This window comes from Macrotis lagotis, chromosome X (assembly GCF_037893015.1).
Source record: "Macrotis lagotis isolate mMagLag1 chromosome X, bilby.v1.9.chrom.fasta, whole genome shotgun sequence".
NCBI lineage: Eukaryota > Metazoa > Chordata > Mammalia > Peramelemorphia > Peramelidae > Macrotis > Macrotis lagotis.
In genome coordinates, this window is record NC_133666.1 from 163,726,648 (window position 1) to 163,743,989 (window position 17,342).

The following is a 17,342-nucleotide window of genomic DNA, read 5'->3' on the forward strand; positions in this document are numbered from 1 at the left end:
TGGACGGAGTTCACAATCTGTTTTATTCAAGGAATTTCTCTGAAATCCTTCCTTTATTGTCATTCCACTATTAGGATGAGTAAGTTTTGCAATCAATAATAGACCTATAAATATGGGTATACATGGAATCCCTATATATATATTGAAGAAGGAAATGTTGTTCCATCAGGCAGTGTGACTGCCTTGAGTCTTCTTGCCACGACTGTGTCAAACAGCTTATCGACCCTGGCTCCCAACAATGTGCCTTATCCTATGTTCTAAGAAGTTAAAAGTACCATGACCTTTTGTGGCACTTGCTAAACTTAACTAAGGTAAGGCTACAAATTAACTATTGCACTAATGTACTCTATTTTTTATTCTGGGTGGGCATTCAAATAATTATTTTTTTTAATGCAGCCTTAGGTAACCTAAGATGGAACAGACCTGCTCTAGGATACCACAATCAATATGGGAGACAAGATACAAATTACTATGTACAAGCAAGATATATCCAAGATTAATTGAAATATTCAAAATAAGAAGTCACTAACATTAAGGGATTATTGAAGAGGAATCATTCTTATACAATGTGGGATATTTATTGACATTTGAAGCAAGAGAAGAAAGAGCTGTTTCTGAGCTTAGGGGACAGAGTATACATATCTGGAGATGAGATGAATTGTCTACTTTGAAGAATAGCTAGAAAAGCAAGTGTCACTGGACTTCTAGGATTTATATAGTCAGCCCTATAAATGGCAGGAAACAAATAGAGTCATTTTAACATGGAAGAGTAATTGACATAATGAAATTTCAATTTTAGAAAGATCCATTTATTAGTTGAGTGAGGAATGTACTTCTTTGGGGAGAAACTAGAGACAAGAAAACAAATCAATAGGTAGAGGTGATGATAGCCTTGATCAAGAGTAATGACAGTGTCAGAAAAGAGAATGAGACACATATAAGAGATGTTCCACGGATTTGGTAACTGATTGGATATGAAGAATTAGTTAGACTGACTAGTTTTTAATGAAAAAAATATTTTGCTAGCTAGGGTACTTGGTAAAATGGTGCTCTCCATAATAATTCTGAAGTTAGGAGAAAAAGAAAGGCCTTTTTTGGAAGGGGTTTAACTTGGGTTCATGTTTCCTAATGTTAAGTTAATGATTTATTTGAGTTATCTATTTCAGAATATCAATTGGAGATATGACAGAGGACTCAGGAGAGCTTTAGGCTGAACTAATCCATCTGGATTCTATCCTCTTAGAAGTGATGCTCAACTACATAGATGTGGATGTAATTACTTAATGCTATTATATAAATGAGAAAAGGACTCAAGACAGGCTTTGGAAGACATACAGGATTAACAGGAGTGACCTAGACAGAGATCCAGATAAAGAGATAGAAAAGGAGTGGTCAGATAAGTAGGAGGAGAAACAAGGGTGAGCATATTAAAAACAAACAAACAAACAAACAAAAAACTAGAGAAAAGAATGTATCTAAGAGCAGAAAGCAATAGTATTGAAGGTTACAGGGTTTATAGAAGACAAAGGATTGAAAAGCACCAGGTGAAATGATGAAAAGACTATTGATAGCTATGGAGAGAATGATTAAGTTAGAATGATTATTCAAGTAGCCAGAGTGTAATTGCAGTACCAATGAAAGAGGAAAGACAAACTGAGACCTGAAGAACAGCTTAGTTCAAAAAAATCTGCATCTAGAACTTCTCCATTTGTACTGCCCTATGTCTTGCCAGAGGACTCAGATCATCCAGTAGGAGAGAGTGATAGTGATGACTTTTATATAGTCCTGTCTCACTTAAATTCAATTCATTTGAGTTTTTGTTTATTTATTTTTTTTTTGCAAGGCAATGAATTTAAGTTACATGCTCAAGGTCACACAGCTAGTGAATATCAAGTGACTGACACTGAATTTGAACTCAGGTCCTCCCGACTTCAGAACCAGTGGTCTATCCTCCTAGCTAACACAATCCAATTCATTTGTAAGTCAAGATATCACCATCATGATGTCATTGGTCCTGCAAAGACAAATACAACAACAAAAACAACAACATGCACATATATGATATAGATTTCTATGTATATACACATATATATGTAACAGCACTTTGTATCACAAAAATTTTGAAACACAATGGATGCTAATTAATTGAGCAATGATTGAACCATGATATATTAATAATAATATGAATTATTTTACTTTAAGAAATGAGAAAATAGATTCATAGAAATCTGGAAGACATATATGAATATTATACCAAATGATGTGGGCAAGATCAGTATAAATGTAATAACTATTTTTATTATGCTTTAGTGTTTTGCTTTTTCCCATGTAGTCAATAGGTATTTATAAAAATTGGTTAAATCTAAAGAGACATAGATGGAAATCTCTAGTATATAGTTTATTCTCCTCGAAGGAAGACTTAGATCCTTTTCTCAATTATCCTTCAGAGAGGGCCATAACCCTGTATACTAATCTGTTCTGGGGGAGACATCAGTTTATAATTATATCTGTCTCCAAAATATTGAAGATTTTAGGAGCATGAATTTTAGTTTCAAGTCATTTTCCTTGTTAGAGAATGCTCCACTCTTATACCCATTGGCTTGATTCATTTCTAAAAAAGTGCTAATTACTCAATAAGCAAAACAAATATTGAATATCTTATGATTCCTATATGCAGATATCAAAAAGAAACCAGAGGTTAGAGTTTGTCAGAAAATACATAAGAATGAATAAACTTTTCTATCAATTGAGAAATTTCTCAGCTAAAGCAAGAGGAAATTTCCTGAAGTCTCTAGTGTGGCAAGCTAAGAAAACAGGTCCTCTTAAATGTCTGCTATGTTCTAAAATCTTTTCTTCTTCTCCAAATCCTTTTTTCCTTTCGCTTCCTCATGGTTTTTGTCAAATCTATGTGTTCTGTACTCATTTTCCTTTTTTTTTTTTTAATTCTCATCCTGATCATGCCCTCTAACCATAGATGTCCCTCAAGTTTCTGTCCTATGCCTTTTTTCTTTCTGCCTCTACTTTACTTCATTTGAATTCATCAGCTTCCAGATATTTAAGTTACCATTTCTCTGCTGGTGATTCAAACAATCTACCCATATACTGTTGAAACCTACGTCCAGACGCCTAATGGCCTATTTCCAAGTGCTTTTCTCTCATCTTAAACTGTATATTCAGTAATTCTCTTGAAAGAAAAATGTTCAAAACAGAATTCATTATTGTTCCCCCATATATGCACCACCACTTACCTTCCTTATAACTGTAGAATGTAATAACTTCCCAATTTCTCAGGTTCACAACCTAAAACTTTTTTCTCTATTCCCTCTCACCCCTACCCATATCCATATCTATTTTACCTCAAAACCATCTCTTGTACCCAATCCTTTCCCTCCTCTCTTACTGACTGCAATCTAGTGAAAATCCTCATGGCCTTATTCCTGGACTATTACAATAATTTTCTTTCTCCTCTTCCTCCTCCTCCTTCCTCTTCCTCTTCCTATTATTCTTCTTTCTCCTTCTTCTTCTCCTTTTATGGTACTCTTCTGTTGGGTATTCTTGCCTCAAATCTCTTTCAACTCCAATTCATCCTCCATTCAGCCACCAAAATGATTTTTCTAAAATATAGATCTAATCATGCCAAACTCATATGCCAGTGGCTCCCTGCTATCTTCAAGATCAAACACAAACTTCTATTTGACATTCAAACTCTTTCATAATCAAGTCTTACCTCTCTTTTCAATTTGTTTATACTTTACTCCACAACAATTTCTAATAAGTTCAGTAACATTTGTCTCATTTCTATTGCATGAACCATATACTACATTTCTAAGTTCTAGGTATTTTTCTCTGTCACCTATTCCTGAGATGCTCTCTTCCTCCTCAACCCTGTCTACTGAGTTCTCTGGCTTCTTAAGTCTCAAGTAAAATCAAACCTTTTGTTGAAAGTCTTTCCCAAACCCTTTTAATTTTAGTGCCCATTTTCTACTCTGTCTCTGTCTCCATCTCTGTCTCTCTCTGTCTTTCTGTCTCTATCTGTGTGTGTGTATGCATGTGTGTGTATGTCTGTTTCTGTGTCACTGTGTTCGTCTCTCTGTTTCCATCTCTGTCTCTGTCTCTGTATTTTTGTCTCTCTGTCACACTGTCTGTCTCTCAGGCACTAGTGTTCATTTTCCAATATTATTTTGGTGGGATCTGATTTTTGGTAAAACAAATTTGACTTTGTGACTTCAGTGTAAATAATAAAAGCCTGTGGATACTCATTGAATCAAAATTCAAATTATAACTGGCTTTTAGTTTCACCTTGATGCTGTGGACTTTGAATCACACTATTGTGACTACAGATCCTATGAAACTTCCTATGTTCAAAGATTTGTCCTTGACTTGTCTACTGCTCAGTGAAAAAAAAAAAAAGCATTAAAATTAGCTCGGTGGCACAGTGGATAGAATATTGAATTTGGAATCAGGACGACTCATCTTCATCAGTTGAAATTTGGACAAGTCACTTAAACGTGTTTGCCTCAATTCCTCATCCATAAAATGAGCTAGAGAAGAAAATGGCAAAAAATTCAGTATATTTGCTAAGAAAATGCCAAATGGAATCACAAAGAGTAGAACATGACTGAAAATTACTGAACTGAACTGATATACAAATATAGTACTAAAGCAAAATTACAAATAAAACATTTTAAAATGAGTAACAGTTCTTTCTACCATTTATTTTCTCAGTAGATTTTATATTAACTACTGTCTTTGAGAACAGATGACCTAAAGTGTTCACCTACTTTGTTTTGAGAAAAGACTTTCTAGAACTAGTAAAATTTGGATTTTCCTTTTAGATTACTCTTTGTAGATTGAGACTTAGTCTGAATTGTCTTACTCTTCAAAACATCTTTTAAAAAATTATAACTTTCTTTTAAGTGTACTCATGGGGATATATTATAACCTCACCTGATTTGTGTTACTATGATTTCATCCATATCTTTGGATTTCAGTATACCTCTCTAAAAACCCCTGCAGTAGATTATTCAAGTGCATAAAAAATCAGAGGATTTCTTTATTTTTCCATGATTTTACTTTTATCTTCTTTTCATTGTGTTTGTTATAAATTTTACCATGAAAATATGAAACAGCATGAGCTTGCTCTATTCTCCACAATTCCAAAATCATTTCTGTGGTATTTTCTAGCAAGATTTCCTGTATAAAATTTCCCAGAACAACAGCCTTCAGATTCCACATAAGATTGAAATCTGTTCATTTATGTCTCCCTAGCAGTAATTTTTTCTACATTATTTATTTACTCATAATTTAATCATAATTTAGTTTTAATTTGGTGAAGGCTCCACTCAGTCTTCCCCAGAATCATGGGGTCATTTCCCAAGAGCTGTGGTAGTAAAGATCACTTAAGTGAAGCAGAAAAACTAAAAGGTGTTTTCATGTGCAAAGAGAATTACAATTATTTAATGTAACTTCAGTGGCTAAACCAAGCATTATCATAAAGAAGTTACAATTTAATTCATTGAGTACAAAGATGTTTCATAGAAAATCATTTTTGTATGAATAGTGAATATGCACCGACAGAAAAGTAGGGGAAGTGGTCATATAATATAAATGAAGGATAAGTAGAAAAACCTGAAAAATAGCAATATGCCTGAATCCTCTCCTCACCAAAATCTAAAACTTCTTCTAATGTTGAATAGTTATACTGTGTGACATATTGAGTAACATAGAAAAAAGAATCATAAAACATGAGAAGAAATGGGAGAATTGTGGTTGTTACCAATGTCATGAGTCTTAAAATGATCAAAATATAAGAAAGTACTTTAAGGCACATTCAGATTTGGAATGGGTAAAATTAAGTATATTAGACCCACGTCTCCATCTTTGTGCTGCTGACATGTGCAACAATTTAAGGACATTTTTGTTATTCAACTCATCTATAAAATAATAGCAATTGTTCTTAATATTGGGTATTTAGGTAAAAAATGAAAAAATGCAAAATATTAAAAACCAGGAAAAATCTTAAAGTTAGTATAACTAGCTTTTAGTTATTTAGAATGTTCAACTGTGTGCACAACTCAAAAAGCTGTACAAGTCAAAAGAAATTTATACATTTTTCAGAGAGAGAAATGACATTGTGATTGAGAATAAATGCATTGTCTTTCTTTACTCTGTTAAAACAGATAAAATTTTCCTGTGATTTAGTTGAAAGTATGATATATTAATCTTGAATAAGGTAGAATGATTCAGTAGAATGTATTCTTGAATCAGAAAATCTGAGTTCAAACATATCTAACTATTTACTGTTTCTTAGTCACTCAGGACCTCATTTAGCTCCCATGTAAAAAAAGGGAGTTTGAAAGAATTGCCTTCTGAGGTCCCTTTCATCTTCAGAGATTTGATACTCTGTGCTATCACATCATTTATCCATCAAGGGAAATATACTGTGTACATGCCAAGTCATACTTCTTGACATTGTATTAGCATGTGCAACCATAGATACAGATATTTGTGTATGTGTGCACTCATATTCCTGAGAAAATAAGGGTTATCTCAAAGTATAAAATGACATAAATATGTCAGCTTGGGGAAATAAAGAAAGATAGAAGAGTCCCAAGAAAATCTGCCATCAATATATATCATAGCTCAATACCCATAACCATAACAATTTTGAGCATATATTCTCATGTTGATGCTCAATATTACTGTTAATTTTTTTCCTCTGTAATTTATATGCCCAGGAAAGTTTAGCCCAGATAAAGCATCTGCTGTGCAGAAAGTTACTTTTGTCATAATATTGCTATGTAGATCACAAACAGCTTGGTCAAGGTCACAAGGAAATAATAGGCAAAGACAAGTTAATTTATTATAGGTATTTGCTTACATATAAGCCTTGTTAAATTTAGTACATATTTTAATACACTAAGGTTTTTCCAGCATGGTAATCTTTTTTTTCCTTGATGACATACAAATTTATGAATGTTCTGTACCTGTGTTTACCTTGTACACATTATTTCTTAAAGGTCACATCAACTGATGCCTCAAGTATGCTTCTCTTAATACATAATATGTTCCCTAACTTTCAAAGGAAGATTATTTAGAAATTATAATTCAAACAACCTAATATAGTTTCAGAAGAAAAAGAATGCAATTTTTGAAATGGGAATTGTAGACAGAAGAACAGAGGTAAAACTCTGAGCTTTTTTGCCTCGTTTTTTAATTGCAGTAAATTACAATAGGCTGTGGTGTTGCAATACAGCATAATTGAGGATTTTACAATCAAAATATATAGGTTAAATGAACTAGCATTTGGCTAACATGTTAGTCCTTTGGAAAGAAAGACTTTTGTCCAAATATGAGTTGGTCCAGATTGATAGATTAAAGAGATGAGAAAGTCTTCCTGAGGGAATGTTAAACCAAGCTTTGTTTTTCTGTTTGTCTCATTGACTGACTATCATTCACTCTATTTATCGCCCCATTGAAAAGGAACTCTGTCATCAGCTACACTAGAGCTGACAATTTTCTGCTTTAAAAATTCTCAATTGAAAAATAAATTAATAAACAGATACTCTTTCAATTCAGGAAATGTGGAGTGCTCTGCATTTGTGTGTGTGTGTGTGTGTGTGTGTGTGTGTGTGTGTGTGTGTGTGTGTTTAAAGACCAAGGAAAGTGAGGTCAAATAAGAATTTAGATGCACACTGGTGCTCATTTATTATTTTCCTATGAACATTCCTTGAGAAAATTAGATATTCCCAAATCACCAATATGCTTATCTAATCTACAATTAAGCCCCATGTAGGTTTCTACTTACTAGAAGCATCTAAAAATTGTGAGCCCAGTCTTTCAGTGAAGTTGGAAAAATGAAGAGTCATAGAAACGTCAAGATCTTTCAATTCATCTGGAATTTGATAAAGAAATCTTAAAAAGGGGCAGCTAGGTGGCACAATGGATAGAGCACAGGCCCTGGAGTCAGGAGTACCTGATTTAAAACCCGACCTCAGATATTTAATAATTACTTACCTGTGTGGCCTTGGGCAAGCAACTTAACCCCATTGCCTTGCAAAGAAGAAAAAGAAAAAATCTTAAAAAAGCAAAAGTTAACTCACATAGACAATATAAGACTGTGTCAAAACTTGACCTGAGAGGGTAGAGTTAAAAACAGGGTATAAACAAGGAAGCCTTTGATAGATAATGTAAGTAAGGGAAATATGTGAGGAACTAGAAAGAGTTCAAGTCAGAGAATCAATGTGAACCCTGGAAGCTGCTTAGAAGCAGCAAGAGAGGAAAAATTGAAAATTTTCTAAAATAACTTGATATCAATCAGAACTCTAAAGAGAATTCCTGCAAGGTAGCACCAGCTCTAGTAATATGGTGCCTTTCATTTGAGTTCAGTCCTAGATGGTTAGGAAAAAAATATTAGAGACTAAAACCAATTCTGAGTGATAACTATGGAGGTAGAAAAGATCAAGCAAAATATTCTTTGGTTCAATGCGACTAAATGAAATGAGGCCTAATTCAGTTCCAGGTTCTTCTCCAAGGCTATGTAGGTGACTTGAGACATGGAATCTGAAATATTACACTGGGGCCTATCAGTGCCAAAGCACAGGATGGAGTTGCCCTCTGACTGAGGAGTATATAAAATAAATGATAGAGATCATTTAAGATTTAAAATTTTGGCTCATGAGACTAAGACAAGAACAAGGGATGTAGAAATTGGGTGAAGCTCATTATCAGAAGCATTCATAGAAGTAACTGTAGTTTATCCATATTTCAGAGTTCTTTAAACAGGTCTTCCCTAATCCATCTTAGACTGAAAAATAGAAGAGGGTATAAGGTGGGAGAGGGCATGTTCAAAGAGCAACAACAATGAAAAAAATCAATCCAAAAACTGAGGTTGAGAATGTGTATAAACAAAATGCACTCAAAAAAAGGACAAAATTTTTAGTAAGAAAAGCACAAGAAAAAATAAGCGCCACCCCATAAGAAGTAAAATATAGCAACATATTGGGGGAACATGACTTGGCGATAAGAAATACAATAATAATTAGAAGAAATGCAGTACATGATAAAAAGGAAATTTAGGAATTAAAAAGCATAGAGCTCAAATAAGCAGTTATAAACTAAAGGTGGTAGAAAAACATCTTAATAAGAGGATCCAGAAAATTAGAACATATCTAACAGAATTCAGTGACTCCAGAAAACGACAAATACTAAAACAAAGTCAAAATAATGAAAAATACAAAAAAAATAAGATGTTTATAATCTAAAACAAATAACCTGACAAAGGCTCAAGATAAGACCATTTAAGAATCATGCATCTCTGAAAAACATGCACAAACAATAAATATTATACTCAAAGAAATGATAAAAAATAAAACCTGCCAAAATTATTAGTACTAGATTGTAAAATATTTCTATTTTACAAAAAAATCCAGAAATTATTTACTGAAAAAAATCCCCAAAAGAAAGGTTATAGAAATGGCATTACCAAAATCTAGTACTTCCCTATTGAAAAATACTGAAAAATGATAAAAATTAAACAAATATGAAATATTAATATTCTTGAGTAATATGAAAAACGTTTAATATATTAAAATTAGAACTTAGAGTAAAATTTCGGTGATTTAAGAAAATTTTTAAAAGCTGGGGCAAGGTTTCCAGGGCAGTGCCAAGATGGTGACACAAAGGTAAGAAACTCCCAAAATTTTTCCTGAAACAATTTTAAATGAAGACTCAACATAGACTTTAAAACTATAGATCTCATAAAAATAGTCAAAATATTTCACAATTCAAGATATCACAGAGGAAATTCAGTACAGATCTGTCTCACATATGTAAAATGGGAGGATAGTGTAGCACAGGAAAAGGAGCTGGAAAATCAGAGGAAGGGTCTTAACTACAGCACAGTTCCATTCAATGCTCAGCATGCCAGTGTGGCTGCAGGTCAGCAGTGAGAGTCCCAAACCCAGCTTGGAAAATAAAGTTCAAACCCTGGGAATGCTGGTGCACCAAATCGGACTGAGTTGGGCTACTACAAAAACTACAGTATAATCAATATTTTGACAAACAATAAGTCAGGGACCAGATTCTGACCCCTAGCATAAAAAATGCCATACTATATACCCTGAACCCTAGAAGCAGAACTCAAATATCAAATTAAGAATAAAACAAAGCAAAAAAAAGTGATAGCAATAGAAATCTATTTTTCTGACTGGGATGATAAAAATGCTACCTCAGAAGTGTTAAGTAGTGATTAAATACCTACAGGTGAAACCTTAGAAGAGTTTATGAATTAGCCTTAAATCCAAAAAGTCATGTTGGAAGAGCTCAATAAGGAAATTAAAAACCAAAGAATAATGGGAGTAGAAAAATGGAGAAAAGAAATGAGAGACAAGCAAGAAAATTAAGAAAATTTGACTGAGGAAATCAATCCTTCTAAATGGAAAAAAATCAGCAATTGGAAAAATAATTAACTCATTAAAAAGTAAAGTCAACCAATTGAAAAAAGAAATGCAACTGCTCAAAAAGTAAAATTTACTAACTACCAAAGGAAAACAACTCATTTGAAAGTGAAATTAACCAACTAAGAAAGGAACTGAAGAAAATGAAACTTTAAAATTTAGAACTGGTGGCGGCTAGGTGGCACAGTGGATAGAGCACAGGCCCTGGAGTCAGGAGTACCTGAGTTCAAATCCAGCCTTAGACACTTAATAATTACCTAGATGTGTGGCCTTGGGCAAATCACTTAACCCCATTGCTTTGCAAAAACCTAAAAAATAATTAGAACTGGACAAATGGAAACCAGTGACTTTATGAGGCACCAAAATTCCATCAAACAAAGTTAAAAGGCTGAAAAAAAAGAAGGAAACTCTAGAGGACCGATTAGAAAAAAACAACTGATGAAAAAAATTCTTCTATTCCTTGTTGATCAGAGAAATGCAAAGTAAAACAACTCTGAGGTACCACCTCATAAAATCTCTCAGATTTGTTTCCATCTGACTATAAACAGCTTTAATTCACCTGAAAACTGACTGTTGATACCCTTTGATCATTTATAAATTGGGGAATGACATATTATAAATTTGATTCAGTTCTCTATATATTTTAGAAGAGAGTCCTTTATCAGAAAACTAGCTGATAAAATTGTTTCCCAGCTTTCTGAATTATTTCTAATCTTGGATGCATTGCTTTTATTTATGCAAAACTTTTTAAATTTAACATAGTCAAAATCATTCATTTGCAAATTATAATGTTCTCTATCTCTTGTTCAGCCAGTGATTTCTCCAGTTTCAATAGATCCATGAAATAGAGTATTTCTTGTTAACTTAATTGGTCTAAGAATCCACCCTTTATATCTAATTACTGTATCTATATCAGCCTTATTTTGTTATAGAATATGAAATGTAGATCTATTCCTGGTTTTTTCCCTATTATTATCCAGTTTTACTTGCAGTTTTTGTCAAAGAGTGAGTTCTTACTACAGACGCTAGTGTCTTCGGGTATATTCTAAAGGTTTACTGTAATCATTTACTGCTGTTTCTTTTGTACCAATCTAATGCACTGATCCACTTCTCTTGTATAGCAAGTGCTAGAAAGTTTTAATGACAGCAATTTTATAATATATATTTTAGATATGGTACATACAGATCAATTTGCATTGCATTTTCTTTTTTTCATTAAATTCCTTGATATTTTTAACCTTTTGCTGCTCCAGATGAACTTTGTTACTATTTTTGCTCTGTAAAATAGTTTTTTGTTATATTGATTGCAATGGCACAGAATAAGCCATTTAATTTGGATCAAATTGCCATTTTTATTATATTAGCTTGGCCCAATCATGAGCAAGGACATTTTCCAATTGTTGAAATCTATCTTTATTTGTGTGAAAAGTATTTTCTAATTGTGTACATGTAGATTTTGGGTTTGTCATGGGAGGTCAATTCTCAAATATTCTATACTGTCTTTACTTTAAATGGAATTTCTCTATCTTTTGTTTTAGAGCTTAAGTGTTTTTATATATATATATATATTTATATATATAGTGGTTATAGATATATAAAGTGGTTCATATATATATATATATATATATATATATATATAAATGATGATGATTCATGTGGGTTTGCTTTTTATATCCTGCTATTTTGCTAAAGTTGTTAATTTTTTCAAGTAGATTTTTTTAAATTTGCAAGGCAAATGGGGTTAAGTGGCTTGCCCAAGGCCACACAGCTAGGTAATTGTTATTAAATGTCTGAGGCTGGATTTGAACTCAGGTATTCTTGACTCCAGGGCCAGTGCTCTATCCACTGAGCCACCTAGCCACCCCTTTTCAAGTAGTTTTTAGCTGATTTTCTAAAGTTATCAATGTATACTATCATCTACAAAGAGCAAAAGTTTTGTTTCTTTACTGCCTATTCTAATTTCTTCAATTTATTTTTTCTTATTGTTAAAACTAGCTTGTCTAACATAATTTTGAATAATAGTCAGATAATGTCCACCTTGTTTTACACTTGGTCTTATTGGAAAAGATAGTAGTTTAGCTCCATTACATATAAAGCCTCCTGATGATCTTAGATAACTGCTACTTATCATTTTAAGGAATGTTCTATTTATCCCTTTGTTCTCTATTATTATATTTTTAAGAAATATTTTTAATTTGTTTTGAGTTTTACAATTTTCCCCCATTCTTGCTTCAGCTCCCCCCACCCCCACAGAAGGTATTCTGTTAGTCTTTACATTGTTTCCATGGTATATATTGATTTCAGTTGAATGAGAAGAGAAAAATCATATCCTTAAGGGAGGAAAATAAAGTATAAGAGATATCAAAATTACTTAATAAGATAATGCTTTTTTTCCTCTAAATTGAAGGTAATAGTCTTTGGTCTTTGTTCAAACTCCACAATTCGTTCTCAGGATACAGATGGTATTGTGCATTGTAGATAGCCTAGCCCAAATTTATCCCTGATTGTTGCAATAATGGAATGAGAAAGTCCTTCAAGGTTGAAGATACTCCCCATGTTGCAGTAGGGGTGTACAATATTTTCCTGATTCTGCTCATTTTGCTCAGCATCAGTTCATGCAAATCCTTCCAGGCTTACCTGAATTCCCATCCCTCCTGGTTTCTATTAGGATAATAGTATTTCATGACTTTCAATATACCACAGTTTGTTAAGTCATTCCCCAATTGAAGAACATTCACTTATTTGCCAATTCTTTGCCACCACAAACAGGACTGCTATGAATATTTTTGTACAAGTAATGTTTTTACTCTTTTTCATAATCTCTTCAGGGTATAGACCCACTAGTGGTATTGCTGGATTAAATGGTATGCACATTTTTGTTTCCCTTTGGGCATAATTTCAAATTGCTCTCCCAAAAGATTGTATGAGTTCACAGCTCCACCAACAATGTATTATTGTCCGAGATTTCCCACATCCCTTCCAACATTGATCATTGTCATTTCTCGTCTTATTGGCCAGTCTGAGAGGTATGAGGTGATATCTCAGAGATTCTTTAATTTGCATTTCTCTAATTAGTACTGAATTAAAATAATTTTTCATATGACTATTGATCACTTTGATATCCTCAGCTGTAAATTGTTTTTGCATGTCCTTGTACCAATTGTCACTTAGAGAATGGCTTCTTTAATTGAAAATTTGACTCAGTTTTCTGTATATTTTAGAAATGAGTCCTTTGTGAGAAATAATAGCTGCAAAAATTGTTTCATAATTTACTATATTTCTTTTGATCTTGGTGTCTGTGCAAAAGCTTTTTAATTTAATGTAGTCAAAATTTTCAAGTTTTTTTTTTAATGAGTTTCTCCATCTCTTCCTTGGTCATAAACTGCTTCCTTTTCCATAGATCTGATAGGTAAACTACACTTTGTTCTTTTAGTTTGCTTATAATGTTGCATTTTATGTCTAAAACCTATATCCATTTCGATCTTAACTTGGTATAGGATGTGAGGTGTAGGTGTAATCTAAGTTTCTTCCATACTAACTTCCAATTTTCCCAACAGTTTTTATTAGAGTTTTTTTTTCACAATATCTAGACTCTTTGGGCTTATCAAGCAGCAGATAACTATAATCATTTCCTGCTATTGCATCTAGACTATTCCACTGATCCACTACTCTATTTCTTAGCCAATAGCAGACTGTTTTGATGACTGATGCTTTATAATATAATTTTACATATGGTAATGTTAAGCCACCTTCTTTTGCATTTTTTATTGGAAATTATTGACTTTTTAATTTCTCCATATAAATTTACTTACAACTTTTTCTAATTCATTAAAGTAATTGTTTGGAATTTTGATTGGTAGGGCACTAAACAGGTAGGTTAGGTTTGGTAGAATTTTCATTTTTATTATATTAGTTCAACATATCCATGAGCAGTTGATGCTTGCCCAGTTGTTTAAATCTGATTTTATTTGTTTGAGAAGTGTTTTGAAATTGTTTTCAAAAAGTTTCTGAGTTTGCCTTGGCAGGTAGACTCTTAGGTATTTTATGTTGTCTGAGGTTACTTTGAATGGGATTTCTCTTTCTAGCTCTTTCTGGTGCATCTTGCTAATCATATAGAGAAAAGTTGAGGATTTATGAAGGGTAATTATATATATCATGTGACTTTACTAAGTTATAATTATTTCAAGTAGTTTTTTAGATGATTTTTTTGGGATTCTCTAGGTATACCATCATGTCTTCTGCAAAGATTGAGAGTTTTGTCTCTTCCTTTCCATTTCTAATTCCTTCAATTTATTTTTCTTCTCATACTGCTGAAGCTAACATTTCTAATAAAATATTGAATAGTAGTGGTGATAATGGGCATCGTTGTTTCACCCTTTATTTTATTGGGAATGCCTCAATCCTATACCCATTCCATGTAATGCTTGTTGATGGTTTCAAATAGATACTGCTTATTATTCTAAGGAACAATCCATTTTTCCTCCAGTGCTTTTAGTAGGAATGGATGCTGTATTTTGTCAAAAACCTTTTCACCATCTATTTGCTTGATCATATGATTTATGATAATATAATTAATTATATCAATTACAAACCTAACAGTTTGCCTAATATTCAACCAGCCCTGCATTCCTGGGATAAATCCTACTTGATCATAAGGTTTTATCCTAGTGATAACCTGTTGTAATGATTTACTAAGATTTTATATAAGATTTTTTGCATCTATATTCATCAGGGAGATAGGTCTATAATTTTCTTTCTCTGTTTTAACTCTTCTTGGTTTAGACATCAGCACCATATTGGTGTCATAGAAAGAGGCAGAGTTCCATGTTCACCTATTTTTACAAAGAGTTTATGTAGAATTGGAACCAATTGTTCCTTAAATGTTTAAAAGATTTCACTTGTGAATCCATCTGGCCCTGGAGATTTTTTCTCAGGGAGTTCAATAATGGCTTGTTGAATTTATTTTTCTGAGATAGGGTTATTGATGTTTTAAATTTCCTCTTTATTTAATCTGGGCACCTACTATTTTGAAAATATTTGTCCATTTCACTTAGATTATCAAATTTGTTGGCATAGAATTGGGGAAAATAATTCTGAATTATTACTTTAATTTTTTCTTCATTGGTCGTGAGTTCACCTTTTTCATTTATGATACTAGTAATTTGCTTTTCTTCTTTCCTTTTTTAAATTAATTTGACCAAAGGTTTATCAATTTTATTGTTTTGTTTTTCATAAAACCAGCTCTTGGATTTTTATTAGTTAAATATTTTTCTTGCTTTCAATTTTACTAATTTTTCTTTTAATTTTTAGAATTTCTAATTTGGATTTTAATTGGGGATTTGAATTTGTTCTTTCCCTAATTTTTTCAGTTGTATATTTTATTCATTAAGTTCTTATTTCTTTAATTTATTCATGTAAGCATTTAAAGAGATAATATATTCCCTGACAGCCACCTTGAGTGTATCCCATATGTTTTGGAGTGTTGTTTAATTATTTTCATTATTTAGTATAAAATAATTAATTATTTATATAATATGGTGCTTGATATACTCATTCTTTAAAATGAGGTTATTTAGTTTCCAATTAGTTCTGGGTTTATATCTTCCTGGCCCAATAGTGCATATGATTTTTTTTTTGCATTACGATCTTAGAAAGATGCATTCAGTATTTCTGACTTTCTGCAATTGATCAATAGGGGTTTATGAGCTACTAAATGCTCAATTTTTGTGTAAATGCCATGTATAACAGAAAAAAGTACATTCCTTTCTATTCTTATTAAATTTCTTCCATAAGTCTATTATATCCAGGTTTTCTACCAATCTATTCCTCCTTAATTTCCTTCTTGTTTATTTTATTGTTAGTTTTTTTTCTAAATTTGAGAACAGGAGGTTGAAGTCTCCAAATCGTAGAGTTTTGCTGTCTATGTTTTCCTGTGGTTCTTTCAAATTCTCCTCTAAGAATTTGGATGCTATACCATTGGTTGCATACAAATTTAGTATCAAAATACTTTTATTGTCTATGGTACCTTTTAGGAAGATACAGTTTCCTTCCTTAACTCTTTTAATGCTATTTTTGCAGCTACTTTGTCTGAGATAAGGATCCTCCCCCTGCTTTTTCCAATCCAGCTAAAGCAAACCATATTTTGCACCAAACTTTTACCTTTACTCTATATGAATTTCTCTGCTTCAAAAAAGTTTCTTGAAAGCAGCATATGTTAGGATTCTGGTTTTTATTTTAGGATTTTATTGTAGGATTCTGCTATTTGCTTATGTTTCAAGGGAATGTTCATGCCATTCATATTCAAAGTTATAATTACTAATGCTTTATTGCCCTCCATTCTATCTTGTTTCTTTTACATTTCCCCCATTTTTCTCTCTTTATCCTTATTCCTGTGTTTTCTTTCTGAATTCTACCACCTTCAGTGTGTTTACCCTTTTACATCAGCTCCCCTCTCCTTTCTTTCCCTTTTCCCTTCCATCTGTTAGTTTCCCCTTTGTTCCCCCTCCCTGTCCCCCCTTCCTTTTTCCCTTTTTTAGCATTTGAAAGGTACGATAAGTTTCTTAACTAACCTGAGTATGTATAAGTTAACTTTAAGCCAAGTCTGATGAGATGAAGATTCAGGTGGTTCTCATCTCCTCCCTTCTTCATATCTATTATAGTAGGTCTTTTGTACCTTTTGATGAAATAAGATTTACCCCATTCAGTCTCCTCTATTCTCCCATCTCCTTACAGTCCCCTTTTTTAAGGAGGTATTGTTTTTAAATCATTCTATCTGAGTCACAGAAAACTTATGAGTGTCCATTACTTCTGGCTATGTATATCCTCCCTAATAAACTTACAATTCTCAAGAGTAATGAGAATCTTTCTTCCAAGTGGGTATATAGA